The sequence below is a fragment of the Chlorocebus sabaeus genome, chromosome 2, assembly GCF_047675955.1.
Source record: "Chlorocebus sabaeus isolate Y175 chromosome 2, mChlSab1.0.hap1, whole genome shotgun sequence".
In the NCBI taxonomy this organism is placed as follows: Eukaryota; Metazoa; Chordata; class Mammalia; order Primates; family Cercopithecidae; genus Chlorocebus; species Chlorocebus sabaeus.
The window spans coordinates 43,524,689-43,543,249 of record NC_132905.1 but is presented as its reverse complement, the minus strand read 5'-3'; the positions used below and the strand labels follow the sequence as shown (position 1 = coordinate 43,543,249).

Sequence of the window (18,561 nt, the reverse complement as noted above, 5' to 3'; positions counted from 1 at the left end):
CAAAGGAAAGTGTATGGATATAAAAAACTACATTTAAAAAAATTTCAAATCAGTAACCTCACTCTATACCTAAAGGCAGTATAAAAACCAGAGAAAACGAAATCTGAAACTAGCAGAAGCAAAGAATTAATAAAGATTAGAGCATAAATCAAGAAAATAGCAAGATGAAAAGCAGTAGAAGAAATAAGCATGGCTAAAAGTTGGCTCTTTGAAAAGAATAATAATCTCAAATCAGTAGCCAGGATTCTTCTTTAGGAATGTAGAGAAAGAAGAACAACTTAAATCTGAGTAACTAAAGAAAGGAGCTAATAACAATTAGGGCAGAAATAAGTGAAATTGAAAACCAATCAGAGAGAAAGGAAAAGAGAAGAGAGAGTACAGATCGCTAACAGCAGGACTGAAAGACAAACTATCAATATACATTATAGCATAAATAAGTAATGCTACAAATAATTTTACACACACAAATCTAATAGATGAGATGAAAAAGAGAAGTTCCTCCAGAGACACAACACATACTGCCAAACCTCACTGAAGAAGAAGCGGTAACAAATAGTCCTGTATTAATTAAGAAATTGCATTTGTAAATAAAATCTACCAAAAAATCTATTCACATGTTCTTTCACTGATTTCTATCAAATATTTGAATATTAAATAATTTTGACTGTACGCAATCTTTTAGAGAAAATAGATGAGATGGGAGCATTACCAACTCATTTTATAAGGCCAGCCTTACAATAACACCAAAACTAAACAATGATACTGAGAGAAAAGAAAACTATAGACAAATATCAGTCATGGATATATATGAAAAAAAGTCAACAAAATATTGTGACTTCAAACTGAGCATCTCATGTAGGATGATTCATTATGTCCAATAAAAACAAGGCTGATTCACTATTAAAATTCAATCCAAGTAATCTGCTATAGAAAGACTATTTTTAAAATATTCTTCTCAAGAGATGCAGAAAGAGCATTCAATGAAATCCAACATCTATTTCTGACCAAAACTCATAAAATTAGGAATAAAATAACTTAGAATATATGTTTATATCTGTATGTGATACGGTGATGATGGAATGATTTTTCCTTAAGACTGAAGACAAGTCCTATTCAATATTGTATTCAAAAATTTGCACAGTGCAATAAGACAGGAATAAGAAATAAATAACATACATATTGCAAAGGAAGAAGTAAAACTGCCTCTATTTGCTGATAAAACAAATGTTTATATACACAATCCTACAGTATTTACAAAAAGCTTCTATAACAAATATGTGAAATTAACTGTGTTTTATTACCAAAAGTCAATATAGAATGTCAATAAATTTCCTATATGTCAGGAATTAACAGTCGAAAAAATTAAATTACTATTTAAAATAGAAACCAAAATTAAGTACTTAGGTATTATTGTAACAATAGAACTGCAAGATCTGTATGCTGAAAACTACAAAATATAAATGCAATAAATAAGAGAAAGTTTAAAAAGAGGGTAATGAAATATTTATGAATTCAGAGTCTCAATATAGTTAAGATGCCAGCCTTTTCCATTTCTACTTATAGAGTTCCTGCATTAACAATGAAAATTCCTGTAGGCTTTTTTTTGTTTTGTTTTGTTTTGTTTTTGTAGATATCACCAAGGAGATTCTAAAATTTACATGGAAATCAAAATAACTAGAATAGTCAAAACACTTCTGAAAAAAACAAAATTACAGGACATGCACTACTGATTACAAGCCTTACTATTATGCTACAGTTCTCAAAATATTGTGGTTTTGTTAAAATATTGTTAAAACAGGAGACACATAGACCAGTGGAATGAATAGAGACCACAGAAATAGACCCACACAAATACATTCCACTGCATTTTCAAAAAGGTGCAGAGGTAAAGGAGAAAATATAATCTATTATCTAAGTGGGGATGTAATAATGGGATTTCCCCATGTAAAAAAAGGAACCTTAGTGCATATTTTACAACTTTTACAAATGTGGACTGAAATAGACCATATAAAAGTGTAAAATACACAACAACAAAATGCTATCATAAAACAGGGGAAATAAGATATGACTTTGGGGTCATTGATGAGTTTTTAAATAAAACACCATATACATGATCCATAAAAGAGAAAATGAAAAAGTAGACTTTATCATATTTAAAAATGCTCCTTCTTTGAAAGAACCATTACAAGAGCGAAAACCTAAAACAATCAGGGAAAAATATTATTAAGTCTCTGTATTAGTCAGTTCTGCTACTGCTATGAAGAACTTGCTGAGACTGGGGAATTTATAAAAGAAAGAGGTTTAATTGACTCACAGTTCCACATGACTGTGGAGGCCTCAGGAAACGTAAAATCACAGCAGAAGGCAGGCAAGCATGTTGTTCTTCACATGGTGGCAGGAGAGAGAAGTGCCAAGGAAAGGAAGAAAAGCCCTATATAAAACCATCAGATTTTATAAGAACTCACTCACTATCATGAGAACAGCAGCATGGGGGTAACCTGCCTCCATGATTCTATTACCTTCCACCAGGTCCCTCCCACAACACCTAAGGATTATGAGAACTACAATTCAAAATGAGATTTGGGCAGTGACACAGTCAAACCATATCAGTGATATATCTTAGACAAGCTTTCATCCAGAATGAATAAAGAACCCTTAAAACTCAACAATACAAAACAAACAATCCAATTTAAAACAAGCAAAAATTTTGAGCACATACATCTCAAAAGAAGACAGACATATGCCAAATAAACATATGAAAACATGTTTATTGTTATTAATTAATAGGGGAATGCAAATCTTAACTACAATGGGATATCCCTACATGCCATTAGAATGGAAATAAAAAATTAAAATATCAAATGCTCCTGAAGATGTGTAGCAACAAAGATTCTCTTTCATTACTGTTGGGAATGTAAAATGACATGGTCACTTTAGGAGATAATTTGGCAGCTTTATATTAAGTAAAACATACATCCAGTGCGAGGTTCAGCCATTCCATTCCTATATATTTATCAATGTATAATGAAAACAAATTCACATAAAAACCTGTAGGCTAGGCAAATGTTTTAGCAGCTTTACTCATAATTTCTAAAACCTGGAAACAACCAGGATATCTTTTTTTTTTCTTTTTTCAGGCGGTGTCTCACACTGTCACCCGGATTGGAGTTCAAGGTCATGATCTCGGCTCACTGCAACCTCTGCCTCCAAAGTTCAAGGAATCCTTTTGCCTCAGCTTCAGCTGGGAATACAGGCACCCACCAACATACCCAGTTAATTTTTTGTATTTTTAATAGACGGGGTTTCACTATGTTGACTAGGGTGGTCTTGTACTCCTGACCTCGAGATCCACCCTCCTCGGCCTCGCTAAGTGCTGGGATTACAGGTGTGAGTCACTGCACCCAGGCTAACCAAGACATCTTTCAACAGGTGAACAGATAAACTATTGTCTCAATACCATCAACCGCTATTCAGCAATAAAAAGGAACAGACTATTCACTTACTTACACATCAGTACAGAAGAACTGACATGTATTTTGCTATGTGAAAGAAGTCAACCCCAAATGTCTACATATTGTACAATTTCATTCATATAACATTCTGGAGAAGGCAAAATTATAGGTCGAGAAAACAGATCAGAGGTTGCCCACAACTGGGAGAAAGGGAAGGGGTCATCACAAAGGCATCACACAGAGAATTTCAGGGTGATGCAGCTGTTCTCTGTAGTGCTGGATGGTGGACACATGTCTCTATGGGTTTCTCAAAACCTACCAAATGCTACACTACAAAACCTCATTCTTATTTTTTGCAAAGTAAAAAAAAAAAGAAAAAAAAAAAAACCCCACCAGGAAGTCAGAGGTTGCCAGGAGGAAAAAGAAACTGATCAAAGACACTTTGGAAAAAGGTACTTGGATTGGCTACTCTAAGGTTAAGACCAAACAAGCTGCATAGAAACACTCCATTTTGATTGGTAATTTTGTTTATCACAGGGACTAATGATAATTTTGACATCAGGTTAGAATAAATGAGTAAGTAAGTTGTAGATAGTGGGAGCTAGAGTTTTTACGGTTATGAAATGACTTTTTCTTGTAGTGTTGAGAATGTTTTTTCCTAGTCATTTGTTAATTCTCCCCAGGATTCTCACCAACCTACTCAAGTATTTTTTTAAATACTTACTCTTACAATTTTGAGACAAAAACACATCTGTTTACAGCCTAGTTGGGGAAACCTCATTACTATCACATCCTTTGTGTTCTAAATGAAAGTCTGCACATAAAACAACAAATGAGCATGTGAAGTGTTGGAAAAGTATAATAAGGAAGTCAGACTCCCCGGGGAAGTTCCTTGGGTCTCCTATTCTTATCTTCCCTGAAGAGAGTACTGCAGAAGCCTCCAACCAGAAACCACACCCAACAAAACCAAACCTAACAGAATCTCAGCTGTCTCAGCCAAAGAACCTGGAAAATAATGACCTAGCAGGGAATACCCACCCGACTGTAGCCAAACATCAGTGGAAAAAACCCCAAACATCATAGTTCAGTGGAGTCCAGTGTGGAGCTGATGATCCACTTCACTTCCACGGAGTGGAAGGAAGCAGCAGCGCTCTGATTCCCTTGCCTGATGGTGTCAGTGGGGACAGGAACGGAGATAAATCTTTGGGCAAAAGCAGACAGTTCTACAATTCCCTTGCCAAAGTCATGTCTGGAGGTGCCAGAGGTAAGTTTAGCCTCAAACTCATGCAGCAACAATGAGACTGAGGCAGGGTGAGGTACGCTAGTGTCACCTTCCTAACCCTGGTGTCACTGAAGTCAAGCAGGAATCTGAGCCTCTGCTGCCACCCAATTCAACCACACTGACAAGGTGGCATCATCTCCAATTTCCCCGCAAACCCACTTCTGGTGTCAGTAGGACCCTGGGGTGAACCAAACCTCCATACTGACACAGCTGCAATGAGACTGAGTGAGGTGGCACCAGCAGGCAATTAGGAATTCTTTTGAAACAAATGTAAATCTTGAAAATCTCCACCAAAAAAATGGAAGTTATAAGAATTAACCAAATGGAGATTAAATAATTAAAAAATAAGATAACTGAAATAACTTTACTGGATAAGCTTAATAGTAAAGAGGAGAAGACAGAAGATAGAATCAGTAAACTTGAGGACAAATCAGTAGGATTTACTGATTCTATTCTGAACAAAACAGAATAGATACAAAATGAAAAAACAGAGAATACCCTCGGGGACCTGTCAGACAGCATCACAATACTGAGTCTATGTATCATCATAGACCAAGAAAGAGAGTAGAAACAAATAGCAGCACTGGAAAAATAGTCAATAAATTGACATCTGAAAACATCTTAATTTTGACAAAGACAGAAACCTAGATAATGAAGTGGCTGAGTAAATACGAAATAAGATAAACCTAAAGGAATTCATATTTAAAAATGTAATATAAAAATTTCTGAAAACAGAAGACAAAGGAAAATTCTTGAAGGCCTACCCTCAAAAAATGATATAGACTTATAAAAACACAAATTCAAATGACAATAGAGTTCTCATCTGAAACAGTGTAGGACACAAGAAAGTGTCCCAACATTTATGTCCTGAAAGAAAAGAACTATCAAATGCAAATTCTATCTCCAGCAAAAATGACATTCAAAAAGAAAGGAGAAATAAAGGCATCCTTATGTGAAGGAAAATTGACACAATTTGTGTTTTACCAAAACTCCTCTTAAAAAGGTGAAAAGTAAGTCCTCTAAACAGAAACCAAATGATATCAGAAAACTGCTTGGAACTTCAGAAAGAAAAGAATAAGAGAATGGGAAAATGTAAATGGATGTCATAGGTTATTCATAATCTCAGAAGTTTTTAAAAACATATTTGATATTTGCACAAAAATTATAGCACTGCCTGTTGTAGCATCCAGTGTATTGGATGTGTTACTCAGTGCCATTCTATTTTTAAAAACAAGGAGGGTAAAAGGATCTAAATAGAAGTAAGATTTCTACACTTCATTTAAAGTGGTAAAACATCAATACCAGTTGACTGTGGTCAGTTACACATGTATAATGATAATAAGGTAAAGATAGTAAGAAAATTATATAGAGATGTACTAAAAAACAGTATAAGTAAAACATTATGTAATCCTAAAACTATTTCAGTAACTCACAGGAAGGTAAGGAAAGAGAGCAGAGGAAACCAAAAGAGAATGAACAAGCAGAAAATAAATTATAAAGCAGAACACCTAGGCCTTAACATACATATTACAGTCATCTTAAATATAAATTGTGTACATGTGTTGGTTAAAACACAGGCAATATCAACCTGTACAAGGAAACATGATTCAAAAATACATACGCTACTTATCTCAAATGATGCAGAAAGAACATTTGCCAAAATATAGCACAGTTTTGTGATAAAAAAACTTGCAGAAACCTAGAAATAGAAGGAAATTTCCTGAACTTTATCAAGACTATTTATCAAAAACAAACAGCTATGTCATGCTTATTGATGAAAGAATGAATGGTTTTCCCCTCAGAATGGAAACAAGGCAGAGAGGTCTGCTCTCAACAACGCTATTTGACAGAGCACTGAAAGTTCTAGTCAGCACAATTGGGCAAAAAACAAGCAAGGCATACTGATTGAAAAAAAAGAAAGAAGGAAAGTGGTGTCTATTGCAGATTACACGATTGTCTTTGTAAAGTCTCAGAGAAACTAAAAAAAGTCTTGTAGAAATAATAATATTTAGCAAGTTCACAGGATAAATGATCCATCCTCCAAAATTCATCGTATTTCTATAGACTAACAATGAATGTGTGGAAACTGACAATAGCTTTACAATTACTCTGAAGAAAATACTTAGGCATAAATCTGACAAGACATGCAGAATTGAGATGGCAAAAATGACAAAATGTGCATGAAAGAATTGAGAGAAGAAATAAATAAATTCAAACTTACCTTATTAATGGTTTGGAAGACACAAGATAGCAACGATGTCAACTCTCTTCACGTTGATTGGTAGATTTAAGACAGTCATATAAAATCTCCAACTACATATTTTTATGCACATAGATAAACCTATTTTAAGTTTATATGAAAAGGCACATGCTATTGGTGGAGAGATGGACACATAGGTCAGCAGAACAGAATAAAGAACTCAGAAATTGACACAAGTAAATATGCCCAATTCATTTTTGACAATGGTACAAAAGCAATTGAAGGAGAAAGAACAGTCTTTTTAACAAATGTTACTGGAGAAAGTAAACATTTATAGGCTCTAAATCTCAGCGTAAGCCTCACAATTTATACACTAATTAACTTGAAATGTTTGCAAACTTAAATATAAAAGGTTATACTATAAACCTTTTAGGAAAAGAAAGTTCTAAAAAAATTATTGGGATCCAGGGCTAGATAAAAGTACTTTGTTCTTATTTATATGTATCTTTAAATGTTTTTTTAACTTTCAGTAAAAGATCAATGTGTACCTGTACTTAATCTAAAAAAGAAAATTATTCAATGTGCTCTTCCAGGTTAATCAAATAAACTCACCATTCTGTATGAATCCATAGTGTATCAGTGATGGAGTCATTATTTTTTTTCTGAGAGAAAAATTATCTTTAAGCTCATCACATTTTTGGAGCATAAAACCAGAGGGCCTAAGGTGAGGTGAACATGCTGTCAGTGGAGGTGAGCAGGAAGGAAATTTCCAAACCCAAGAACTTGCAGAACCTGCTGGAGAGAGAAAGTTACTTGGGCAAGTCTAGACATCAATTGTGATGTACCCTTCTCTGTAGAATAATAAAAACAGTATATTCCAGCAAAAAAAAGAGAATGGGTGATACTAATTGAATGATGCTACAACACACCCATATGTCTGTATGTGTATACAGAACTATGCACATATACACACAGATATGTATAATATGTGTGTATTTAACTGAAGTTAAACCATTAAGCAATAAATGTGACATCCTATTTTTCTACCCTCTCTTTTCTAACATCTTTCAAACAGATGATGTGTTGTAAGATTTCCAGTTATTTTCAATAATTAAAAAAATTTCAAACAGAATAAATAGGTATGCTGAATTATTTATCAATCCCCTGTTTTACATGTGACTGTAAATAGGCAACTCATTGTATAGATATTTCAGCATCTTAGATGTTAAAGTAAACATATAGCTGCTCCTCATTTTTAGAAGAGTGGATTTGGAATATGTGTCTGATCCAAGTTGTATATTTAAATTACTTAAAAATACATCTTTTTTTGGTAATCGTGTTGTAAAACAAATTTCTGGCACATTAGAAAGAATATTTTTAAGCAAAATTGTTTTTGGTTTATATTCTCTAAACGTCAGAATTTTACTTTGAAGGATTTCAAAACTTACAAGAGTATTCATATTTGAATTATAAAATAAGTAACTTAGATGGAATAATTTGAATTTGGAAATTTCTTTATACCACTAAATTTGAAGTTTCAATGCCATTTTATTTTTACAGATTTTCTTTGAAACATGATATTGGCTACTGGAAAGAGTTAAGACCCTTCATGAAAATATGATTTTAGTAATGCAACTTATATATGAGGTAGAGGAAGCATTGATTTCTGTGCCCATTAACTAAGGAGATTTTATGAAACAATTTTTAATAGGGGCCACAATCAGTACCGGGAGTGTGGTCAGGCACGCCTCCCTCCTCACTGGGCCCACCAGAAGCGTTCAGGGTTCTAGAAGAAACATGCGCAGGTGTGAAGAGGCTGTCACAAGGGAAGAAGGGCCAGAGTGAGAAACCCAGCACAGGGGGCCTGCCCTCATAGGGGAGTCGGAGAAGGTTTTCTGAGGAAGCTTTGTCCAAGCCGAGATCCTTCCTGTTCCGTGTGCTCCAGCACAAGGCCTGCAGGAGGAGCCCCATGAGCAAGGCCGACCTAGACCAGCCGGGTGGATTCCCTTGGCAGTGAGGGGGAGCGTGGCCTGAGGAACTGAGGGCGGTCTCAGAAGGACGGCATCAGAGGAACTCTCACCGTTTCTATCATGAATGTTACAGTTTGATATCAGCATGGGGGTTGTGATTGGGTGATCCTGGGAAGGGTCTGTCAGCGGGTCGGGGGCTTGCTCTATGTTGGACGCTGTCTGATGGAGGAGGCTTTTCTATTGTTCGGTATCTCAAGGAATCTTATCCAGAAGAGGGCAGGAGGCCGCCAGGAGAAAACCGCTGCGGGAAATGAGGTAGATGCCGCTCATTTTCACCAAGTGAGTGCAGTGCTAGGGATTTTAGGGGGTGGCAAAGTGGCCTTGATATATTCTCTCTGTGCAGGTCTCTGTTAGACTCACTGTTTGTGTCTCCGTGGGGATCTCTGTACTGCTTTTGAAGAGTCTCTGTGTGAGTCTCTGTCGAGAGTTTCCGTGTGGAGGTCCCTCTGCGGGGTCTTCATGGGAGGATCTCAGTCAGATTCTCTGTTGGGGTCTCTGGGGGTCACTGTGGGGTTCCTCTGCTGCAGGTCCCAGGATCCTGGGTCCCATAGGAGTTGGGCCCACACTGGAGCTGCCCAGGTCACCACCCCAGACAGGACTTGGCTCCCGCAGTAGCCTGGACACCCAAAGTGACACCAGGGTGTGTTCAAAACAGGTCCCCAGCTTGGGTCCCGCCAGGCCTGGGTACAGACCTGTCGTCTTGTCCTCAGCCTCCACTGCCCCTGCAGGTGCAGAGTTCTCCTGGGCACAGCGCCTGGGCAGAGCCTTCTGAGGAACTCTCTCCTGCCTGCCCTGCCCTTGCTCCTGCCTTCCCTCGGGATGGCCAGGAAGGACCCAGCACCAGGACAAAGGGAGTGCAGGACTGGACCCTATGACTACTGTCCCTGCCAACCATATGACCAGATTCTCTGAGCCCCAGTGTGTCCCCTGCAAGCACCTGGGCCTGGAACCATAGATGTGCTTTTTAACCCAGGCCAACCCTTGCCTTCTGGGTTCCCCTCCCCCGGGAGTGGCACTGACCACTTTTGCTTGTAATGGTCACCAGACTGCGAGGACCCTGGTTACAGCTATGGGCAGCTTGAGGATCCTGCACTTGCAAACTTATGCCCATATTACCTAATTCTTCTCCCACCTTTCACCCTGGGCCCTATGATCTCCTCCTGTGGTTCCTGACCACAGAGTCCCACCAGAGGGTCAGGCAGCAGCCCTGGGTGCCTCCTGAAACAGACACCCCACACTAGTGGGCTGGGAGAGGGCTCTGGGGAGTGAGGCAGGGGACACCAGACAAGAACCCAAGACCAAGCCAAGTGCTGGTGGGGCCCCAGTCCATCCCAGAACTCAGCAGGCAGGAAAGGGTCTGGGGAGGGTGTCGTCTCTTCCCCACCAGGAGATCCCAGAAAGAGTAGTCCTGCCTCTGACCCAGGGCCAGCACAGGACACCCCCACATTCCCAGGCTACTGTGGGGCAGGGAGGTTTCTGGGATCCATCACTCCTGGAGCCTACCTCCACCCCAGTCCGTGAGACTCCTGCAGACCCAGCCCCTACAGCAGCACAGAAATCACCTTAGAACTGGGGATGCAGTGAGCCAGAGTGCAGGTGGGATCTCCAAAGGGTTTGCTGTCCTTACATGTCCTGAAGGCTCTGAGTCATGATCCAGTTTGGAAACCAGACTCAATGTGGGGACAGGGAGAACAGGGGGTCCTCCAGGTCCCTGTCAGCCTCCTCCTGGCCCAGTCATTCTGGGAGCCGTACTCAGGAGGAGCTGACACAGAGACCTTTCCTGTGCTCTAGCATGGCACAGACAGAAGCCACCACCTCTGCAGGGAAAGCAGGTATATTGGGAACTTCTCCGTGGAAGTCAGAAACACATAGGGACTGTGATCACCTACTCAGGACAGGTTTGTTGTGTAGGTGTCCAGTGTTATTTGAGTAGAACCCCCTGACTCTCCCAGGAGAGGTGTGAGAAGCCTGAGCTGGTTCAGGAAGCAAGGCACCTCTGTGTAGACCTCAGTTCCTGTGGCTGTGGATGGAGCCACCGGAGGTGCTTGCCACTCATGGCCTGTGGTGTTGGGGACCAGCTGGGACATAGGCTCCCTGGGAGGTGGGGCCCATCTGCTGTCTCTGTCTCTGATGCCCTTGTTTTTGACAGGACAGTTGTGGCCCTTGGGGGTGGCTTTGGGGCTGCAGGCCAGGGCTCTCATCTCTCTGCTGTGTTCCTGGTGGTAGGGACTCCCGTGGCAGCAGGGAGGCACATTCTCCTGGGCATGGAGATCGCCTTTGTGGTGATTAACTTCTGAGAGACCATGTCCCTGCTGAAGCCCCAGTTTGTCCACCAGGATTTGACCCACAACTTTGATGATGGCCTGGGCTTCATCAGCTATGCTGTCCATAAACAACCTTGGTGGGCCAGACCTCCAGCTCTGGACAGCATCTGCCCCAGGCTTGCCTTTCTGCAGTACGTCTTCCTGCCCTGCGCCTCTTTTCCTGGTGTGTAGACCCTGTGGACAGTGACTGATGTTTCTCTGGATGTTGCTTTCTGGTGGTGCCTGTCCCTCCTCTTGCTGAGGCTGGTTGTATTTCCTTCCTTGTTTGTCTCCTATTTCCCCAGTGTGAGCAGAGCGGCTTCTCCCATTGGCTTTGGAGGTCCTGGGTCCCTTGGACCTGTGTCCCTGCTGCCCTGGTCTGGGCCTTCTGTGGGCTTCGCCCTTGTCCACAGAGCCCAGCATCTTCTGACTCTTCTGTGGGGCCTTCACTTTTGGGCTCACAGGCTCTTGCTGCCCCAGTCTGTCCCCTCCCTTCCACAAGAGGGCACATGGCCATTGGCAAGCTGTTGTGTTCCTACTGGACACACTCTGGGAGGTGGAGAGTGGGTCCTGAGTGGGTGGCCTGTCTGTGACTGGGAGCATATCCATGTGGCAGCCTGAAGGCACAGGCCTGTGGGACCCTCCTGGAGGAGGATGCTGGAGATATGGCCTGGTAGCTGCTGCTCTGTCTACCTGCACTGAGAGTGTAATCTCACTGACCACCTGTGCTTTCAGACACAGCTGCCCTGGATCCTGAGCAACACAGATTGTAGACACTGAGAGGTTACTAGTGGTCCCCAGAGTCCCTGTGCTCCTCAGATCCACCTGAACACTTCCCAAACTTGCCCTCACGCTGGCTCCCAAGGTGGCTTCCCAAGTACAGGGCTTCTCCTCCTCAGCCTCCAGTGCCTCCAGGGCATCTCTGGTCCTTGCCCACTGGGACCCGATGCTGAGCTCTTGCAGGGCTCTACTATGACAGGGGTCTCCTGGGGACATGCTCTCAATCTCAAGTTATGCCTCATTCCCAGCCGTTTCTGAATCCACACTCCCCTCAAGGTTGGGTTCCCTGGACCCCAGGACAGTCCCGTTCCACCAGGTTCTGCCTACAAGGCTGCACATGGGGGACTGAGAGGACGCCCTGTCCTCCTGTCCAGTTGGAGAGGCCTCTGATTGCTCATGGGTGTCAGATGACTGGGACCCCCTTGGAGCCCTCTGGCCTTCCTCCTGCTCAGGTGGTGGGGCAGGGACAGGGCAACTCACAGTGGGGACTGACTTGCCTGTTGTTCTGTTGTCTCCTGGACCATTCTGGGGAGGTTTTCTCAATAAAATGGCAACCTTGGCTATAGATTCAACCCGAGATTCCAAGGAGGCCCAGAGAGAAAAGGTGGAGTGTGGGAGCAGTGGGGGCTGAGCCTCACCTGCCTGGATATTTATGGACCCCAGGGACTAGAGGTCTGGACCCCACCTGTGCCTCACACAGAACCTGAAAAGATGTGCTTCCAGCATCTGCTGGGTGCAGGGATGAAGGAAGGAAAGTTCCTAGGAGGTGTTCACGCGGGCTTTCCCACTCCTCCAGGATGCCAGCTTCCCCAGTTTTCTGTGGGTGTCAGACTTGGGAACAGCACGTTTGGCCATGAACCAGGAGCAATACACAGACACGGGAATCCAGCCCTCCTTGATCTCCCCCACCTTCCTGTCCAGATGGACCTGTAGCTTGTTTTCCAAATGCTTCCTGTGTGGGTCCCTGGGTGTGGAACTTACTGATTGGTACTTCCAGGGCTTCCTGAAGTCACCTTCTGCCTCCTCCTTGTCTTTCTCCAGAACCTTCGCTGAAGTCCTTCCTGTGCCTTGATCCTGGCTTGGTTGTGGCTCTAGTTTGGACCCTAAGCACCTCTTCCCAGAGAACCTTCCAGAGCTCCTGAGCCCTGTCTTCTGCATATCCTTCCTGGCCTTTTCTTCAAATTCAGAAGCCTGGGAGGGCAAAAGGGCCCCCTGTGTGTCTTCAGCCTGACTCTGGGTTTTCCCTGGGAATCCCCCTCAGGCTGCAGCATGTCTCCAGATGGAATCTGCTAGGAGGGCCACAGGACTGCTCCTGGTGCATGGCACTACTTCCTTGCCACTGGTGCTCTGGGAGCTCAGGGCTAGTGGCAACCCTGGGAAGGATGGGGGCTGACTTAGGGCTCTGGGAGGCTGGCCTCTCCTTGCAAAGGTGGTCCGTGGGCTGGCTCAGGACAGCCTGAGACTTTGAGGAGAAAGGGAAAAAACTCTCTTCCATTTTGGTCACTTCTGCAAGGGCCATTCAAGATACTCCTTTCCAGTGGGGTTGACAGACTGCCCTCTCCTGGGATGTATGGCAAGATGCTCCACAGACCCTAATCTGGGGTGGAGAAGAGCATGGTAGGCTTGGGATGGGGGTGAGAAGTTGGCCTGCATCTGGATCCCAACCAGAGCAGGGGGCTGGGACTGGGGCCAGGTTGAAGTGAAAGGTTGGGGCTGGGCCATGGGTGGGGCTGGAGTTGTGCCTGGGAAAGCTGTGAGGATGCCTCAACTTCAGGTTCCCCTAGAAGAGAATTGGAGGCTTTATCCAATGGTACAGAGTGTGCATTCTGTGAGGAAGGGTTTCTAGAAACCCAGGCCATGGCCACCAGGGACTCACTATTGAAAGAGGGGAGGTCTCAGAAGAGCTGGCTGCATTTCTGCTCTAATTGGTCCCCCATGGCCGTGATGTCAGAGACCTGCTGAGGACCAGGCAGCTGCTGTGGTTGGGTTGTCATATTCCAGAAGGGATTTAGAGTAGTGATGTCCCACTCCTTCCCCAGTGATGTCATCTGCAGGTAGTCTGCCTGCCCCCTTTCTTTCTCCTGCCACATCTTCATCACTGCTCTCTTGGTGATGAGAGTTTCCAGCAGCTTCTGCATGTCGGGGTGGATGAGTGTGCAGGCACCTACCTCCATCTGCCTGGGTGTGGGGTCTCCCCAGAAGGAATACTCTGGGGGGTGGTCAGGAAGATGCTGTTGCTGGGATTTGCCATGTGAGCAGGTGGAGAGGCCCCAGGTGGTGGCAGCCTCCCTCCAGCAGGAGAGGTCCCAGATGGGATCACTGGAGCACCCAAAGCCGGAGATCACCCTGGTTGGAGAAGGCAGCCCCTGGTCATGGAAAAGGCAGCTCTGGGGGACGGGGCATATTGTGGAGCCACACTGAAATCCAGCCAGGCCAGAGCAGGGTGGAGGTGGAGAGGAGGCCACGGGAACATGGGGCTGTGGTGAAGGAGGAAAAAGCATATGTAGCCAGGGTGCAGGTCATTTTAGGGGAAGCAAGGGCTCTGGTGGCCTGGAGGCACTCAGGGTTGAGTGTGGTCCAAAAGGCTCTGAGAAGGTCGACATGCCTGGTGATGGGGTGGAGGCCAGAGCAGTTGCAGGAGCCTTTGGAGACAAGCTGGGGGGAGATGGATCTTACATTCATTTCCCATGTGGCTGCTGGGCCTTAGCAGGCGCTGATTTGTACATGTCACCCGGGGGACTCCACCTGAGGGCACATAGGAGTCACCTTCCCCAACGAACTTTCCCAGGTGGCTGCTGGAGATACAAGGCACAAGCTGCAGCCAGGGGCAGGTGGGACTGGGAGGTTGGGAAGGCTGGGCACCTGGTACCCACAGCTCCTCCACCTCCTCCACTGCTGGCTTCACAAAGTTCTGTCTATGCCTGCCCCAGAGTTTCAATCCACTCCTACCCCCTTTCCACGACCTCCCCCTCCCAGGTCACCACCAGGCCCTAGGGTTGTATCAGAGGCCCTGGTAGAAAGGAGGACATGGAAAGAAGGGGGAATCTCCTCATCTTTCCAGAAGGTTGATCAGGTCCTGAGTCTCCTCCAGCTCTCTTAGGAGGATTCTGCAAGCTGGAAGTCAGGAGATGGGGTTACAGTGTGGAGGGCGGTGCCAGCAAACCTCACAGGAGGCTGAGTGGATGTCTCTTTAGGGGACACCATGGGGAACTAGACCCTGAAGCCCACACATTTTTCTCCAAGACCACATGACCCCAATGGTGACAGCAAGGTGTACACTGTGCAGAACTTTGTCATATGCAAAACATGCTTCCACATACATCCTGTCATGGGTGTCACAGCCATCTTGTGGGGAGAGCAGACAGGAGTGGTCTCTAAGAAGAGTCAGCCATGGCCGAGGAGAACCGCTGTCTACATGGACCTGGAGCCTCCCTGACCTCCCCCCATATCTTGGCAGGCCTTGCTCCCTTCCCCCACAGCGCCCCCTTATGGGCAATACCGAATCCCGGGCCCATGGCTTCATTCCCACAGGGAATCTGAGGAGGCCCCGGGTTCTGATTTCCCTCCCAGGAGCTTCCCTCTCAGACCTCTGCAAATGACTTCCTCAGGGACATGGGATGCTCAGTCACCTCTGGGGAGTCCGCGGAGCAGTAGAGCCTCACCTTTCAGAGCTAAGATCTTCTTCCTGCTCCTGGGCCTCCCTATGTCTTCCTTTGATGGTGAGAGGCAAGCAAGAGTGAGGGGCTGGGACCAGTTCTCAGTCTCCTCTCCCCAGGCCAGCTGCACACACGCAGTGCTCATGAATGACACAGCTTTCTGCCTCTAGCTCAGGGAGCTCTGTGTGCATTTCTTTTACTCATGTTTACCATTGATGAAATGTTTTCTGATTTCCTTCTTAGGGAAATGCAAGTGGGGGTTTTCTGTGTGACTCCACCTGGATGTCTCCAGTCCCTGCTCCTCTGTTGAAAGCAGACCCAGGCTCAGGCCTACAGGTGCCTCTGAGCTGCCAGTAGGATTCTGCTTCAAAGGAGGCCAGACACGAATCCAGGCTCTGGCGGGAGGCTCTCAGGGTCACAACACAGCTCCCCGATTACCCCACGCAGAGGAGGCTGGGGCCCCAGGCACCTGCCTCAGAAAGAAGCTGATGAGCCAGGGCTGGGGCCTGTCCTACCACAGAAATCTCACCCCTCTCCTGATCTGGTCCTTGCAGCTGAGTCCAATGTTGATTTTTGCCGATGCCTCCTGCGCATGTCACAGATGGTCTGGGAGCTGGGGATGGAATCGTCCACCCACTCCCACCCCTGCCTGCCCTGCCCTTCCCTAGAGGAATGATGAGATTTCCCATCGCAGAAGGGTCTCTCATTTCTTAGGAAAAGTGGGAATGAGGGGAGGAGAAGAACAGAGAGTCTTTCTCTGTGGGGCTGGGCTGGGGGTTCCTTACCTTCCTGCTGCTCCTCTTCCTCCCATGTGAGGGTGAGGGTGGGTCACAGGGAGTGTAGGAGGGTAACAGGAATAGGAACCCCCAGCTCCACACTCAGGTGAGGATGAAATCCACAATCCAGGGTTTGGAGCTGGGGCCCAGCCATGTGGCACTAGGGCTCTTCAGAGGAAAGAGCATTTTTTCCATCTGAAGTGCAATGTCGCCTTCAAGCAACTGAGACCTGGGCATCACTTTTGGGACTAGGGACTGGGACCCGGGCCTGCATCACAGAGCTGGGGACCTCCTCCTCACCAAGGGCTCCTGATGGCAGGGCAAGAGCAGTGGGAGGAGGAGGCTGAAGCACAGCCCCGCCCTCAAGTCCCAGTTCCAGTCCCTTCCAGTCCCTCCCTCCTGGGTCCCCCAGATATTTTCTTACCACTCCAGTTGCTCACCCTGTCAGAGACAGTCCTGGGTGCATTTGCTATTCTGTTTTCTGGAACACAGATGTGACCTGGTTTTGTGGAGATGTCTGTGCCAGTTCCCCAGTTTCCCACGTCTTTAAGATCCAGACTTCTTCCTGGAGTTTCTGTTATTTCTCCCATTTCTTACTCCCAGGATCTCATTTGTTTGCAGTTCTAGCTTTCCCCCTTAATATGTTCTTACCCTGCATCAACTCAGACATAGAACTTACATTTTCTGTATTTATTGATCATTGTGAATTTTGATTACAATTTTCATAATTTTTAAATGTTTAATATTTATTTTTGTGGGCACACAGTAGATGTATATGTTAACGTGGTACATGAGATACTTTCATACAGGCATGCAGTGTGTAATCATCACGTATGGTAAATGGGGTGTCCATCACCTCCAGCCTTTTTCCTTTGTGTTACAAACCATCCAATTATCCTCTTCATTTTTTAAATATACAATTAAATTATTATTGACTATAGGCATTCTATTGTTGTCAAATACTATAAATACTCATTTTTATTCATTCTTTCTAAGTACCTTTTTTATCCCTTAACCATCCCCACCTCTCTGCCACTGTGCCTTCCCAGCCTCTAGTAACCATCCTTCTACTCTGTATCTCCATGAGTTTGACTGTTTAATTTTTAGCTCTCACAAATAAGAGAGAACATGTGATGTTTGCTTGTCTTTCTTTGCCTAATTTCACTTAATGACCTCCAGTTCCATCCATGCTATTGCAAATGATAGGCTCTCATTGCTTTTCTGTGGCTGAAGAGTGCTCCACTGTGCATATGTACCCTTTTCTTTACCCTTTTATCTGTTGATGGACACTAACTAGGTTGATTCCAAATATTGGCTATTGTGAACAGTGCTAGAAGGAACATGGGAGTGTAGGTATCCCTTCAATATACTGATTTCCTTTCTTCTGGGTATGTACCCAGCAGTGGGATTGCTCGATCATATGGTAGCTCTAGTTTTAGTTTTTGAGGAGCCTCGAAACTGTTCTCCATAGAAGTTGTACTAACTTGCATTTCCACCAACAGTGTATGAGGGTTCCCTTCCCATTCTTGCCAGCATTTATTATTGCCTGTCTTTTGGAGAAAAGCCATTTTAACTGGGGTGAGATGAGATCTCATTGTAGTTTGATTGCCTTTCTCTGATATCAGTGATTTGAGCACATTTTCATATACCTGTTTGCCATTCATATGTCTTCTTTTGAGAAATATCTGTTCAGATATTTTGAGTATTTTTTACTTTTTTATTATTTTATTTTAACTTCTGGGGCACATGTACACAATGCGCAGGTTTGTTATATAGGTAAATGTGTGCCATGGTGGTTTGCTGTGCCTATCAACTCGTCATGTAGGTATTAAGCCCGGTATGCGTTAGCTGTTTTTCCTGATGCTCTCTCCTGCTTCTGACAGGCCCCAGAGAGTGTTGTTCCCCTACCTGTGTGCATGTGTTCCCTCTGGTCAGCTCCCACTTATAGGTGAGAATGTGTGGTGTTTGGTTTTCTGTTCCTATTATTAGTTTCCTGAGGATAATTGCTTCCAGTTTCATCCATGTCCCTGCAAAGGACATAATCTTATTCTTTTTTAATGGCTGCATTGTATTCCCTGATGT

General features: G+C 44.5%; 1 pseudogene; it reads right to left on the bottom strand.

The window, feature by feature from the left end:
• Positions 1-10,942: 10,942 nt before the first annotated feature.
• LOC103247601 (spermatogenesis-associated protein 31E1-like) lies at positions 10,943-14,719 on the bottom strand (annotated as a pseudogene).
• Positions 14,720-18,561: the final 3,842 nt, after the last annotated feature.